The following is a 3,207-nucleotide window of genomic DNA, read 5'->3' as shown; positions in this document are numbered from 1 at the left end:
CTTAGTTTATTCCCGGCCTTCGAAGGACCCATCCTACGTAGACCAGTCCTTCGAAGGATGCAGACCCTGAATTCGGACACAGCTCTTGTCTCTGTCTGCCATTCTACTATCAGAAATTCTAGGAACCAACAGCAAACCTGCAGTCAGAGAGATAAGTGCTCTGTCAGGAACATATGAACCAATCAGATCTGATGTTTGATGGAGCTGATTATTAAGGGATGTGAGAAGGAGAATCTGAAATTCTATTCTGGATTTCAAAAGGAGTCGATGAAGGGAAGATAAAATATGAGAAATACGATTTCTGACCATCAGCATTTTCTAGCAAACACAATGAAGAAAGAAGAAAAAACAAGAAGAATCTGAACATCCACCTCATAATTAACCCTAATGACTACTAGGGTTAATTTTTTATAGTGCAGAAAATCTCTGTTCTAGAAGCATACTGGTCAGTTGTTTTCAGGCCAGTGCAAACTTCTGGAATTATGATCTTCTGGTTTTGATTTTGACCAACTGGGATGGTTTTTTTATTATTTAAATAGGGGATATTCCTGAAAGAAAAACATGTGCTGCCAATTCTTTGTTAGGTTCTTTGTTTGCAGTGGTGCTACAGAATCACAAGATTATCAATAATTATCTTCCAAAACATGTACCCCTTACATTTATTGGATTGTTGTTCAGAAAAAGTGTATGAAAGAATAGGGGGTTGGTTGATGTGTTCAGTCTGAACAAGAATTGATTTTTTTTTTTACAACTCTCTCAATCTAAGCTTTCACTAACTGAAACTCCTCTCATTTATTTATTGTAAGGTAAAACTAATCATTGTTTTATCATTTTATTTGAGTGTTTTATCTAAATGTGTTCAGTTACCTAACTGGCTCTGACCAGTTATTCTTTAAGGTTCTTTCTTTATCTATAATGTAATTTCCTACTCAAGGGGTCCATCTGTTTCGTTATCTCAGTATTGTTCTACTGAAGAAGGTCATCATAATAAAAGCCAATTCCAAGCAGAGTTGAGCAGTGCTCACCAATCTTTGATCCTGAGTGGGTTAGAGGTTGTGGATCTCTCCCTTTTCAAAGAAAGGCATAAAAACCTCATTGGTCTTGTGTCTGGCTCTTTGCTAATTTTAAAACCCCCAACATTTATGATACATATTTGGTCAAAGTCCAAGAAAATTTGGACTCCAGGTCAAAAAAAAAAACTAGGAAAGAGGGAAAAGACATCACATTTTCCCTTACTGATGTCACCCACATCGTCATGGTAAATTGAAGATGTAGCAGGTATGTAGAGCATCAGAAGCATCCAGCCTCCCCTGAGGTGGCAGGCTCTCCGGAGTTCTGTGCTCAGAGGATGTGGTTAGTAGTGATAATTGGACAATGTGGTGTCTATAATAAGATTCAATGCCAGGAGCTTCACTTGGGACTGCTGCACTGGATTACACTATGGAAGGATGTAGGGCAGGACAGTAGAGACTGTACTTTAATTATGAGCCATCTAAATAGGTTTGTGGGAGCTTTCTTGTGCCAAACTGTTGTTTGAATGTATTGTTTATTGTGTTTATGTATTTTCTTTTATAAAACTATTTGTGTTTTTGGATGTTTGAGGCAGTTTTTTCAAACCAGTTTCATCATATCTCTACACAAGTATTTGAATTTCATGATAAAGCCGAGGGTCAGAACAAATACATTAATGCTTTATTGCCTCAGTTCTAACTGTTCTAACAGAGAGCACCCTGTGTATTCCCCAACGAGCCCCATCATGAAAATTACTGCTGTAGCCACCTGATGTCAGCCTCTGCTCTCCCAGGCTCCTCAGAGACACCATTACATGTGCCATTATCCCTAGTGCTGCTGGAAAATGTAAGTGAAATGTGGAAGAATTGGACCTTTGTTTTTTACTTGCTCCATGTAACTGAAACTGAGTATGCCTACATGTTTGTGTGCAGTAGAAAACTCTAAGCGGTTATTAATAAGGTTCTCCTGCATTAGAAGACATGGAACAAGAGGAAGTTTAAATGCATTATAATGTCAGGTGGTCACAGCTGAGCACTGTTTTATTGTCTCTCACACAAACATCTCCTCAGATAGCATGAAAGCTTAAATTAATGAGTGTCTTATTTAACAGAAGCTTGACATGTTTTAGAAAAACAGTAATTTGCAAGCAGCCTGAGTCATAAGCTGTCATGTTTCAGGTAATATGTTGATATTTTTGGTCTATTCAATTGTAAAGAAGTGTTTTAGAAAAAACAATATTGAATTAATTTGTTTCATTGAACCTTTCCTTTTAGTAAATATTTTCATGGCACTAGTGGCCTTGATCTCAAGTTCTCACACAGGAAAAGGAAAAAGGGGAGCGACATGCAGCAAAGCCCGGATTTGGGACCTCATCCTGACTGGGGCGGTCTCTACCTGTACACAAAGTTCTCTATGCAGAAAATGTTTTGTGTTGCATCATAAGTTTGGCTATGTTTGTCTATCTTTGGGAAAAGCTGCGCAAAATTCCAAGACTCCATCCACCTCGCCTGTGTGTTGAGCTCCACTTAGCTTTCTCTCTGAGCATTTCCCAGTTCTGGATCCAAAATGGGGAACCTCGAAAAGCGTGCCAGGAGAGACCAGAACTGCCTGTCCTTCTCAGAGTTATGTGTGTGTGGCAGATTTCTATCTGCTGTTGGAGCAGAAAAGCTTGCTATTCTCTAAGCCAGTAAAAAATATTGTGCTCAAATATAACTTAAAGTGAATTAATTACAAGTTAAAAAAAATCAAATACTGTGAATTTATCAGAACAAAAACATATAACACATGGCTTAATATATGCAAATGTCCCTGGTGGCTCCATCTTGCATAAAGTGCTCTGTAGTGCCGGCATGAAGGGAAAAGTCTGACAAGCTGTGTCCAGGATCTGTTGGGTCTGGAGATACGTTAGTCGTCCTTTTCCTGACCCTTGACCTGCACAAGCCTCTGCAGACCAGATTGTTTGTTGCAGTTTGGACCTGTCTTATTTTGTTGATGAGTGGAACCACACAGAGATGGATGTGAAGGACATATGGCCATATTGAAGATGACCAGCAGCTCCTCTAGATAATTCTACTTCAGTCTTTGCTAGACTTTCCCAAGGAATAACGAAGTTGTTAATAGGAAATGGAAGTTATTGACATTAGATCACGTTGTTGAAGAAGGTGAGGGAAGGGAGTGTGTTCTGTGGAAGTCCAC

At 39.0% G+C, this 3,207-nt stretch overlaps 1 long non-coding RNA gene across 1 annotated transcript in view; it reads left to right on the top strand.

Annotated features, from left to right (window-relative positions):
• LOC107834895 (uncharacterized) overlaps positions 1 to 2,682 on the top strand; it is a 7,533-nt gene extending 4,851 nt beyond the window's left edge. The window contains exons 2-3 of the long non-coding RNA XR_001660729.1: positions 1,270 to 1,271; positions 2,672 to 2,682. This is a non-coding gene — a long non-coding RNA (uncharacterized LOC107834895). The remainder of the gene's footprint in view (positions 1 to 1,269; positions 1,272 to 2,671) is intronic.
• Positions 2,683 to 3,207: the final 525 nt, after the last annotated feature.

Source organism: Poecilia formosa, unplaced genomic scaffold (assembly GCF_000485575.1).
Source record: "Poecilia formosa unplaced genomic scaffold, Poecilia_formosa-5.1.2 Scaffold831, whole genome shotgun sequence".
Classification (NCBI taxonomy): Eukaryota; Metazoa; Chordata; class Actinopteri; order Cyprinodontiformes; family Poeciliidae; genus Poecilia; species Poecilia formosa.
This window is presented reverse-complemented; position numbering and strand designations above follow the sequence as displayed.